Source organism: Nicotiana tomentosiformis, chromosome 3 (genome assembly GCF_000390325.3).
Source record: "Nicotiana tomentosiformis chromosome 3, ASM39032v3, whole genome shotgun sequence".
In the NCBI taxonomy this organism is placed as follows: domain Eukaryota; kingdom Viridiplantae; phylum Streptophyta; class Magnoliopsida; order Solanales; family Solanaceae; genus Nicotiana; species Nicotiana tomentosiformis.
The window spans coordinates 73,460,282-73,472,956 of record NC_090814.1 but is presented as its reverse complement, the minus strand read 5'-3'; the positions used below and the strand labels follow the sequence as shown (position 1 = coordinate 73,472,956).

Genomic DNA, 12,675 nt, shown 5'->3' with positions numbered 1-12,675 from the left:
CTGAGTGAATGGAATGGTTGAGTGACTGTGGTCCTTAGAGGATACATTTGATTTCATTATTATTGCACTTCAGCTATCATATATCACTATTTTGAAAATTTCTGAGAGATATTATCTTATGTTTCAGTTGAACTTGATATGAAATTACTGTTTTTGCCTTAAATGGTGAATTTGAAAGCATGCCTACCTTATTATGTTGGAAATTACTGAAATTGGACTCAGTTGTGAAGCTCGTCACTACTTTCAGTTCTTTATTTAGTACTGTTACTTGCTGAGTTGGTACTACACCCTGCACTTCGTGGGTGTTGATTTCTTCGCACAGTTGATTATCCGGAGATTCCGAGGTAGCTGCCGGTATTTCGCAAACCTTGTCTCTCCTTCCTTATCTTCTTGATTACTGTATTTGGTCTCAGACTATTACAGACCGTGTTTTCTAGACTTGTGATGTATAGATGCTCATGTACTCTATGTGTAACGACCCGACCGGTCATTTTGAGCATTTACACTTCGATCGGTTGTTTGAGGGCATGAGTAGCTCCGTATGATGTAATATGACTTATGTGAATCGTCGGTTTTGATTTTCAGGTTATTTAGAATTGATTTGAAAGAATGATTCTCAACTAGAAGCTTTAAATTGGGAAAGTTGACCAAGTTTGACTTTTTGTGAATTTGAACCTGGAACGAAGTTCTGATTATTCCATTAGCTCCGTTGGGTGATTTCAGACATAGGAGCGCGTCCGGATTGTGATTCGGAGGCCCGTAGTTGAATTTGGCTCGAAATGGCGAAAGTTGAAATTTTGGAAAGATTAACTGGGAGTGAACTTTTTGATATCGGATTCGGATTATGATTCCAGGAATTGGAATAGCTTCGTTATGTTATTTGGGACTTGTGCGCAAAATTTGAAGTCATTCCGGATTGATTTGCTATGTTTCGGCACGAGTTATTGAATTTGAAAGTTCAAAGTTCATAGATTTTGATTTGAGGTGTGATTCGTCATTTTGATATTGTTATGTGTGTTTTGAGGCCTCGAGTAGGTCCGTATTGTATTATGGAACTTGTTGGTATATTCGGATGGGGTCCCGAGAGGCTCATGTGAGTTTCGGACGAGGTTCAGATCATTTCATTGCATTTTGGATTTTTGCTAAGATTGTTGGTTCTGGTGTGACCGCACCTGCGGCTGGTTTGCGCAGGTGCGAGGGTCGCAGAAGCGACGAAGGGGTCGCAGGAGCGGAAATATCGCTAGGAGCAGGGTTCTGCAGAAGCGGAGATTGCTTCGCATCTGCGAAGGCGCAGATGCGGTGAGTTGAGCACAGGAGCGGATTGGAAGCGCAGAAGCGGCAAGTGGGCGCGCACCTGCGAGTGCGCTTTATGCGGGTATTTTACCATAGGTGCGAAGGCAGACCTCCAGTGCTTCTCCGCAGAAGCGTGTTTTTGGTCACAAATGCGATGCCACAGAAGCGGCTAATGTGCCGCAGGTGCGAAAGTGCTGGGCAGAATGATAAATACAAGGGTTCGCGATTTTGGCTTCATTTTAATATTTTCAAGCTCGGATTGAGGAAATTCTTGGAGCAATTTTCTTCTTGTGGACTGGGGTAAGTATTCCCTACTCATTTTTTATCTTATATCACGAATCTGCCTTCGTTTTTTGGTAATTGGATTGTGAATTTTATAAAGGAAATTGGGATGTTTGGCCTAAAATTTTATAATATGAATTTTTGAGTTTTGAACATCGAATTGGAGTCGGATTAGAGTGAAACTAGTATGGTTGGACTCGTAATCGAATGGGTTGTTGGATTTTATAAATTTTGTCGGGTTTCGAGGTGCGGGCCCTGGTTGGGCTTTTGGCGGATTTTGGTCTTTTGATTCAAGAATTGATCTTTTTCGATCGGGATTGGTTCCTTTAGCATTGTTTGATGTATTTAAGTTGTTTTTGGTTAGTTTGAGCCGTTCGGAGGTCGGAACGCGTGTGATGGCATTTTGGAGCATCACTTGGCTTGCTCGGTGTTGGAATTGGCTTATTCGAGGTCAGTAACTCCTCTAATCTTGGAGCTGAGGGTATGAAACCCCGAAATACGTGTTATGTGATTTGTGTTGAGGCGACACACATGATAGGTGACGGGCGTGTGGGCGTGCACCATGTGATTTGGGACTCTGTTATTTCCATGGCACTGAATAGTGGTCCTATTTTGTTGATATCCATGTTTTCACCATGTGATAAAGTAATTGAGGTGTCAATCATGCTAGATATCATGTTTAGGCTTTATGGAGATACTATTGGGACCCATAGTGGTCGTTTTTTGCTGTTATCTCACTGATTTTATTGATATTTCGTACTCAGTCATATTCATGCATTCATATCATATCTTAGTCTCAGTTATTATTTATTGATATATCATATCATTATTGTTGGGCTAGTCTATGTGCCCGCATGAAGCAATCCGCAGCTAACTCCTCATGACAGTTACCCGGAGAATTACATGGGGAGGGGAGGGGATAGTATATACATAAGAAATGGGTCGTATATCACTTATGTTGCATATGTAGTGTCATATGTAGTTATTTAATATAACCAAAGAGGACATCTTTATTTTTCTTAAATTTCGTGCCGAGTCAAACAGGTTCACATAAATTAAATAAGGTTAACAAGGGATCTCATGTATAAACGACGAAATTAAACCTCCAAAGGAGGCAACATTAGAAGACCTTTAGAATAAATAAACAAGAAAGAACACGCTTATGTCGGTGCATATAAATTAAATCCATACAAAGAAGCGCCTTTTTGAGACTTTAAACGCAAATAAAGATGCATAATAGAATGAAGTCAACATCAATCATCGGCTGCTCATTTCTTATAGAAATTATCAAATTCGAAGATAATCTACAACACAGAAGAACGAAACCAGTTCAAGAAGTTGGCAAAATCCAGCATCTTAGGTTGAACATGATGTCCTCCTCAAGCAATGGCATGCACAATTTTAATACAACAAAAGTTATATCTCACTAGAAATACACAACTTGGCAGGCATACATCCCCGGAGTTTCAAACCTGTGCACAAACTGCTGTCGAGGTATAAAAAGAAATAGTACTCAAAATGAGAAAAACATGCTATGCTCCCTTTGGGACGTAGTTGTTGCTTCCATCTTCAATTGCCTGTATCAATTATGAGTAACAAAAGCCAATATAGTTTCAGATAATAGTAAAAATGGTTTTGAGAAAGTAAAGGGAATATATTAACCAAGGCTACTCATTCTGTGAAGATAAATATGAATTATGAGAACAATAATTTACATAAAATTGGGTAACCGCTTTGACCTGTAAATATTTAACACCAATAACAATGTCACCATCCGATAGAATAGTTATCCTGATACAGTACACGAAAATATAGGCTAATGAAAACAATCAACCCAAGAAAAACCCTGGTTAGTGATACTAGGCAAAAAGTGAGTCCAACGGGTTATGTGCACCAAATTTCCCTATTATAATATAAGATGCACCTCATATGTTGTGCATGTCTTTTTCCTTTATGGTTGCAAAAGAATAAAAATTTAGTGTTGTCAAATTATAATGGAAGAATGATTCATTATATATATATATATATATATATATATATATATATATATATATATATATATATATACACACCATATTTGTTACGAGTTACGATACAAGCCCATGGCATGTATTGTCCGCTTTGGACCTAGGCTCGCACACATTTATCTTTTTTGGCTACGCCATCTTGAGCCTCAAAAGTACGCCTACCTTGTGAACTTGTGTCATGCCTTATAAAGTTCTTCACTTTCATTTCCCTTGCCTAGAAATCTGCCAGTACTGCTTGACCTACCCTCATCAGCCCGCCCTCCGTCACGGGCATCACATTCAACCCGCTCTCCCCCTTGGAACTCAGCATTCTCGATGAGGTTTGCCCCACCATGTATAGCATAACGAGGGGTGAAGAAGAAAAGGATTAGAAGGGAAAATCTCGGTGATTAAGCATAAACAGTGATGATGCCACCAAAACAAGAGAATCAGGGATTTAGTCTTTTGCAGATTAACGAGAAGCTGAGAACAGATTGAGTAAAAGCTCTGGTTAGAATGATATTTTTGGATTAAAACAACGAAACCAGAAAGAAAGGAAAAGAAAAGGGTACTTGTTTCTTACTGACTTTTATTGATAAGGAGAGACGGAAAAAAAGAGAGACAATATTTGACACTAAAAATGGTACTTAAGACTTTTTACTTGCTAATCTAGAAATGAGTTTGTTCTAACGGAGCTACATATCTCGAATAAATGCAAACTTAATTAAGAACGAACATATTAGAAGCTAAGGATAGCTATAGCTAATACTAACTAATTGAGGTAAAGGCTCATAAAGTTACTAGTCTATAGTACGCGCGTTGCGCGTAAATCCATATCAATGAATATAAGAGTTTAAGAAATTATATAAAAAATATTATTAAACAATATATTTTTATAAAATAAAAATTAAAGAAAAACTTAAGTTCTTGAAAATATTGAATATTGATCCCATCGATTATTTAGCTCAATCAATAAATAAATCATGTCTAGCAAAAGTAATCGGTTGCCTTAATAATTATTTTGATGTATGAGTTTTACATTTGTTAGAAGTATAGAGAAAGTGGTAAAATATTGATTTGTACTCATCTGCTTGTAACAATATATTACTTGTCTTCAATCTTTACAGTATTCTCTGATGAAACAACTTTGAAAGTAAGCTTGAATCTGGTATGTCTATATAGTTCTACGAAGATGAACAATGTCGTCAATGTGAGGATCGCCAATGTTGATAACATATATAGAACAACATAAAGTGGACTTTTTTAATAATTGGCTTCATAACACTAACTTTTTTCATGGTTTGCGATTCGCTTCCCTCCCAGCTTGTTTTATTAATTTATAACATTTATTTTAAACTATTTATCACTAATGCATAAAGAATTATAGTTTGACCAATTTGATCTCTCTAATATTATCCTCTTTTTCTTAATTAATATTAGTAATTGCGTTTTTAAGAAAATCATTACAAAAAAAAGTTATTCCTATACTTAGGTTAATGTAGTTCACGTCGATTAAATCCTTAATTTGGCATTTATGTACAAAGTTGACCTTGCAGCTAGAGCAAATTAAGAGATATTTCAATTATCTTAGTATAAATAGTATTAAGGTTCATTTTTTAAAGAAAAACAAATAAGGAAAAGTAGCGTGAAAAACTCCTAAATATCAGCACTAGGCAAAAGTATACCATGAAATAAATTATGGTTACGTTAGATTGATCAAATAAGGAATGAATCAATATAAAATAAAATTTTAATTGATTTTATGTCTTAAATATTATTTTAGAATTTTTTGCCTATTTCAAGTAAGAAAATATTACAGCCTAAATTATAGTTGATTCAAAATACTAAATATTAGGAATATGCTTTAAATTATAATTTTGTCTAATGTGAAATCTTTATTTAAAGGGTAAAAAAGACGAACGATATTTCGCTAAGGGTCTTCGTGCTTTTAATATAGTATATATTTAACATAGTAAAATTATAATAAAATTCAGGAATAAGTTTCAAAAGACATTACAGAAAAGACAAATATTGATAATATGATTTGTTTTTAAAGCATGCTTTTAATACGATGTTCATTCGTTTTGAATTCAACTATTATGTTGATAATATGATTGATTTTTTATTTCAAAGATTGTTGTAGTTTTACTAAGACAATTGCTTTTCAATGATTTTTCCTTCTTGTATGTAACTTTCAATAAATCTAATTTCTTGTGTCTTTCATATATTTATAATAAATTTAATTTTTGCTCTTTTATATATAAATAACTAACTAAACATTTACGTGCAAGACACGTACATAGAGACTAGTTTTCTTCTAGTAGCTTGTGACTTATGATGTTCCGGGTTTTGGGAATATTGTGTATTATTAGAGTGTTGGTTGTTGTAAATGCCAAGCGGCATTGTTATCAGTTATTTAGTTATCTGTTACAGTTAATTGTTAAGTTTTGTTTCCATTTTTGTTATTTCCGCATCTTTGTTAGGCTTACCTAGTCGTAGAGAGTAGCTAGGTGCCGTCACGACATCTTACGGAGGGAGAATTGAATCGTGACAACTACATCGTCCACGTTGGTGTGTATGTGTTTAATTCTGTGATATGTTTGAACTGACACTAAAAATGTCACCACAATTAAGATTCACTTCTTTACTGTTTTATGCTTCACGAAATTTACGTGATATAGGATTGATATTTAAGAAAGATTTTCCAAGTTGAGGATATAATTTGGCCTTCCGTAGGAAGAAACCGAAGAGAAAAGAAAGCATTGTTTCATGTAAAAAGCAAGATTTTAGCAGAGTGGCATCACAACTTTTTGGTGAAATCATAAGGAAAGTATAACTCATAAGAAAATGAACATACCTTTGGTAACGGAGTGTTTTTTTGCGCCGTTTATGATCCTGTATGTTGTATATGCTTGGTCGGAAAAGTAGTCTCTTTTGATTTTCCACGGAGAAGGATCCGAGAAGTTGGATTTAGAATACCTTTTTGAAAGTATTTGGAAGGAAGATGAAGTGGGTTGATGATTATGACAGATACAAAGTGGAAGTTACAAACAAGATAAATTTTGTTGAGAAGGGCAAAACTGACTATGTAACCGTAAACTGTATCCTCTGTCGAATAAATGGATATTAAAATTAGTTTGAGTTTGCACCGTTAGTATATAAAATTCTTTACACCAGGTAAACAAAAGGACAATCACGTTAACTTTATTAATAATTAAAAATTAAAAATTTAGGAAAAAATATTGAAGACACGTAGAGTCATAGTAGGAATCATTCAAGTGACTATTCATTTTCTCCCTTCTCCTTTTTGCCAACTTTTTAGTTTTTCTCCTTTTAAAAATGATGAAAAAACATAACTCTTAGTAAATGAAAAATTCACAAGTCATTCTTATCTGTAGGCCTCTTTATATTCTTATTAATTAACAAATGCCTCCAAAGGGACACATCTCAAGGACTGGTATTGAAATAAAGTTGCATAATTAATACATCTTCATGACTGACTTCGTTATTATTAAAATAAGGATCCTATACAAAAAGTGTATCATAATTAAAATATAATTTAATCACAAATAGGAAAATTGAGAAAAATTGAGTAGAGAAATATACTTTGAATGTATCTTCTTGTGGTGAAGAAATGTATTTCTTTATAATTTCCTCGTCGTCAGTAAGCGTAACAACTTTTTAGACTTCATCTTTATTCTGATTGTTGCAACTCTTAACCTCAACTTTAAATATGTACCTTTTTTCGATAACATTTTCTATCTCCATTGGACATGAAGAGTCGTCTGCAGCACCCGAAGTCTAAAAAAAAAAAAAGACATAATAACTGTGGTTAACTGAAGCTACAACAACAAAAACAAAAGTAAAAAAGTAAATGTAATACAGTGTACACATTTTATTTGTTCCTTATTAGAATGAATTAAATTGTTACAAAGATGATGCTTCAATTCTCATAGTAAGTGTGTTATTAAGCATAAGCTAAATGCGAGGAATAATACACTAAATTTACTTTTATCACCAGTTTACTTTTCAGTGTACTTCATCATTTTATTTTCGAAAATTCAAGGGAAATGGCCTACAAGTTAAAAGACTAGAAAGAGAATCGAAATGGCCTCCAAAAGAAAGCGAGGGAGTGATGGAATACCAATGTCGTAAACAAGAGTTATGAATATGACAAAATAATCAAAAATAATACAGGAGATCAAATACCGGAAACATCGTCTATAAAGAAGACAAAACTATTAAGTGATATACGACCCTATTGCAAATTTTTACATTATAAACATATGTTTCTAACTTTATTAAATTGATCAATTTGACAACTTCAGACGATAGATTTTGAATTGAAGTATTATGTTAATGTAATAACATAGATTTTAATATTCCAAATATTATAGCAATTATTTTCACGTCAATTGTTTAAATTGATTCTTTTTTCTTACATATAATTTTTAATAAATTTAATTTATTGTTTGTTCATATATAATATATTAAAACTCTTCGTGCAAAGCACGTACATAGAAACTAGCATATATTAAAAGCACAAAGTCCCTTAGAGAAATGTCGTTCGCCTTTTTTACCCTTTTAACATAGAGTTTACGTTGAACAAAATAGTCATTAATTATTTTCCTAATATTTGGACTTTTCACATTAATTTAAAGTTTGACTATGAAATCTTTCCTTATTTGAGTTAGGTAAAAACTCCTAATACTTAGTAGAAATTATATATAAGATTCTTTCCTTATTTAAATTAATTTTTTTAAAAGAATTATTAGTTGAGTTTTTCGATATCTTTTAAAACAATAGTAATTAGATGACTTTAGAAGTCGTTATCCAAGTTTTGAGAAATGTTTTAACCATGGTCATAGATGTAGTGTGCTTTGAATGATAAGAGCTTAATTTTATTTTGTTTACTATAGTGATGGTTTGTTCGAGGACGAACAAAGGTTTAAGTGTGGGGTAGTGATGTTTGGCATATTTCGATATGTGTTGATGTTACTTTACCCATGTTTTAACCACTTCTTGATGTTATTTAATCTTTAAAACTCCCAACATGGTGTAATTATTGGTTTGATGACTAATTAAGTTATGTGTGACGATTTAAGGTGTTCGGAGTGCAAAATATGAAGAAAAGGTGGTTTAGCCAGAGGAAGAAGGGTTGGATGCGTCGCATCCAACCTAGGAAAACATCATCCTGCGTGCAACCTTAGCAGTGAAGTTGGGCCATAGCGTTCGCCATCGCGTGCGAAACTGGGAAGTAGAAGAGAAGGCTGGATGCGTCGCGTCTACCCTCACATGCAAAGTTAAGAAATGGAGGACGAGGTGGATGCGTCGCATCCGCCTTAGCATCAACCCCTGAAGCCGATTTGGACTAGAGTTAGGAGAACTCTAGATTACAACTTTTGGACGCAATATATAAGCTTTAAAACGCCTCTTGTAGAGGAGAGAGACGGGGGAAGAGAAGAAAAAAGGCTATAACCAAGTTCAAAGACCACGGAATTCGTCTGGAGTTTTATCCTTTCTTTCTTTTATTGATTTTTATGCAATCTTATGAAATTTGGGATGATTGCCTGAATATGAGTGGCTAAGAACCCTATTATTCTAGGGTCATGGGTATACATGAATGTTGATGTTTGAAGTTTAATTTGACGACGTTGGGTTTATCATATTGGGTTGTTTATTTAATTCTGTTTCTAATTATTTTGCTGAGTAATTAACAGTGAAATACTATCTACGAATCTAGAGTTGAACTCGAAAGTGGGAACCCTAGATTGCATATAGAAGTAAATAGAGTAAGTTTTCAAAACCCGGGCATCGGGGAAAGGATTCGCGATTAGGATAGACATATACCTAATTGCCTTACTCGGTTAAAATACAGGAATTGTAAATGAGTTCTTGTTAAACTTAATTCCATAGACATATAGGTATTAAGTTAACTTGAGCATGCGAGTAAGAACTCGACAGATTCTTACGAGTGAAATTAACCCTGTGAATCAACAATTCAGATAAATCAATTAGCTATTTTAAAATACGAATGCAACATGAATGTTAGATGACCCGTGACCCTGGAATATTATATCCTATTGATTGTTGAACAAAACTATTTAAGTGTTGTGTTGAATTCTTAGCGATTCATTATTTGATCGTCCGTAGGTAGTAAGTTAGAAAATTATATATTTTGTTAGAAATATCTTGAATCAATAAGCTATTCGAGTTTGAATTAGTCAAAGTTAATCATAAGTCTTCGTGGGAACGATACTTTATTCACTACTTTATTACTTGACGACCACGTATACTTGCGTGAGTGTGTTTGGCCGTAACAAGTTTTTGGCGCCGTTGCCGGGGACTTAGAAATTAGCTACGTGACTAAGTTAAGCTTTTATTAGATATTTGTTTTCAAGTTTTAATTTTCAGTTTGCCTGGTTTGTGTCAACGCAGGGTCTTCTCTCGAATGCAGAGGAGTAGAAGTGCAAACAACCTCATTCCTCTTGATCCAGAAATCGAACGAACACTACATAGAGTGAGAAGGGAACACGAAGCTAGAACGAGAATAGAAAGAGAGTTGGACATCGCAGTCCAACCACAGCCAATAGATATGGCAGGCAATGAAGAGCGTCCGGTAATTGAAGCCGCAAGGCCCAATCTTGCGAATATGACTCAGGCTATTGTGAAGCCTGATATCACTGGGCATTTTGAACTCAAACAGTACATGGTACAGCTGATTCAGTCCACAGGACAATATGTGGGTCTATCTCATGAGGACCCGCAGAGGCATATTCAGAACTTCTTGGAAATCACGGACACTTACAATTATCCGAACGTCTCCAAGGACTATGTCAGGCTGACACTATTCCCTTTTTCACTGTTGGGGGAAGCTAAAGAATGGTTGCAAAAGGAGCCCGCGAACTCTATCCACACTTGGGATGATCTAGCAAGGAAATTCCTGATCAAGTTTTTCCCAACTAAGAAGACAAAGTCGCTGAGGAGCCAAATTCTTGGGTTCCAACAACGGGATGGCGAGACACTTCGTCAAGCTTGGGAAAGATACAAGAAGCTACTCAGAGACTGCCCGCATCATTGTCAAACTGATGAGGTATTGGGTCACACTTTTGTTGATGGGTTAGATGAAGCATCAAAGATGAATCTTGACTCAGCTTGTGGGGGTAGTTGCATGGCAAGACCGTATAGTGAAATACAACTCTTGCTAAATAATTTCACTGCTAATGACCATAATTGGCAAGGAGAGGGGGATTCACGAAGGGGAATTAAACAGAAGGCCGCCGGTTTGATTGAGCTTGATGACTTTTCCGCCATGAGAGCCGATATAGCAAAATTGGCAAATCAGATGAATAGAATGACAACACAACAAATGCAACATGTACAGCAGATGTCTATTTGTTGCGAACTATGCGGAGACAGTCATATGATTGACATGTGCCCCACGAATCCTGAATCTATATACTATGTGGGGCAACAAAACAGAGGTCCTATGAATCAACATGCGCAATATGGGAACACTTACAACCCAAACTGGAGGAATCATCCTAACTTCTCATGGGGCGGAAGTCAACAGAATCAGTATAGGCCTCAAGGGAATTTTACTCAACCTCAGAAGACACCCCAACAAATGGAAGAAAGTACGAATGACTTGCTGAAAAAGTTGTTGCTAGACAATCAACAGCTCAGGACCGATTTCAGAAATCTTGAGAGGCAAATGGGGCAGTTAGCAGCAAATCAAAATACTAGACCTACAGGCTCACTTCCCAGTGATACAGAGAAGAACCCTCAAGTTAATGCAGTTACACTTAGAAACGGGAGGGAACTAGAGGAAGTGCCAAGGAAGATAAAAGAAAAACCTATACCTGGGGGGGAGTTGACACCTAAGGCAACACAAGAGTCAAAGGAAGATGATGCAAGTTCAGAGCGAATGGAGGTTACAAGGCCACCACCACCTTTCCCCCAAAGATTCCAGAAAAGGAATGACGATCGCATGTTCAACAAATTTCTCTCCATGTTGAGTCAGGTTCAATTAAATATTCCATTAGTGGATGTACTTCGTGAAATTCCAAAGTACGCTAAGTACATAAAAGACATAGTGGCTCATAAGAGGAAATTGACTGAGTTCGAGACGGTTGCACTTACTGAGGAGTGCACATCAAGGGTCCAAAACAAGCTTCCCCAAAAGCTTAAGGATCCTGGCAGCTTCACCATTCCAGTACAAATCGGTAATATTGACGTGGGACGTGCTCTGTGTGATTTGGGTGCAAGCATAAATCTGATGCCTTTATCCTTGTTTAAGCAATTAGGTCTGGGAGCTCCGAGACCAACCACCGTGATGTTGCAATTAGCTGATAGGTCCATAGCCTACCCCGAAGGAGTGATTGAAGATGTGCTGCTGCAAATTGGAAAATTCATCTTCCCAGCTGACTTCATTATTCTAGACTTCGAGGCTGATGAACAAGTTCCAATCATATTGGGACGACCTCTCTTGGCTACTGGCGATGCAATAATTAAAGTGAGAGAAGGGAAAATGATTATGAGAGTGGACAACGAGGAAGCAGTCTTCAATGTCTACAAAGCAATCCAACTTCCCCGCCACTATGAGGAGCTCTCTATGATATCTGTGGTGGAGGTGGATGAGAAACTTCTTGACACGAGTGTATATCTAGACGACTGTTTAGAAAAAGCAATCATGATGTTTGATAGCTTGGAGATGGATGATGAGGTTGAGGAGATGATGCATATCCTAGATACATCATGTGGTTACATGCAAGGAATAATCCCGTTTGAGCCCCTGAATAGGCCAAGTGGCCCCCCACCAAAGCCGTCAATTGAAAAAGCTCCAAATTTGGAACTTAAACCCCTACCCCCTCACCTTCAATATGCTTATTTGGGAAGTTCTGACACTTTACCTGTTATTATTTCTGCTCACTTGTCTAAATTACAGGAAGAAAAGCTATTAAGGGTGCTACGTGAGCACAAGCGAGCAATTGGGTGGACAATGTCTGACATTAAAGGCATTAGTCCAGCTTTCTGCATGCACAAAATCCTCATGGAGGACGGACACAAGCCAAGTGTAGAACACCAACGCCGA

General features: G+C 36.2%; 1 long non-coding RNA gene across 1 annotated transcript; it reads right to left on the bottom strand.

The window, feature by feature from the left end:
- Window positions 1-2,814: 2,814 nt before the first annotated feature.
- On the bottom strand, window positions 2,815-6,594 carry LOC117279018 (uncharacterized). Its single transcript, XR_004509409.2, has 2 exons — window positions 6,439-6,594; window positions 2,815-3,152 (listed from the first exon to the last, which is right to left on the bottom strand). It is a non-coding gene; the product is annotated as an uncharacterized lncRNA (long non-coding RNA).
- Between the last annotated feature and the right edge of the window lie 6,081 nt (window positions 6,595-12,675).